Raw genomic sequence first — 369 nt, forward strand, 5'->3', positions numbered from 1 at the left:
TTTTTTCTGTAAAAAATGCCATTGGCATTTTGACAGGGATTGCATTGAGTCTGTATATTGAAAAATGTATGGACATTTTGACAATATTAATTCTTCTAATCTGTATACATGGAATGTCTTTCCATTTATTTGTGGTTTTTAAATTTTCCTTCATCAATGTTTTATAATTTTCAGTGTACAAGTCTTTCACTTTCTTGGTTAAGTTAGTTACTGTTATTTTTTGCTGTTGCTAAAATAAATGGGATTTTTAAAAAACTCCCTTTCAAATAGCTTGTTTTTGCTCTATAAAATTGCCACTGAGTTTTGTATGTTTATTTTGTATCCTACAACTTCAATGAATTTGTTATTAGTTCTAACAGGTTTTTGGGG

The sequence above is a fragment of the Galeopterus variegatus genome, unplaced genomic scaffold (assembly GCF_000696425.1).
Source record: "Galeopterus variegatus unplaced genomic scaffold, G_variegatus-3.0.2 Scaffold9401, whole genome shotgun sequence".
Classification (NCBI taxonomy): domain Eukaryota; kingdom Metazoa; phylum Chordata; class Mammalia; order Dermoptera; family Cynocephalidae; genus Galeopterus; species Galeopterus variegatus.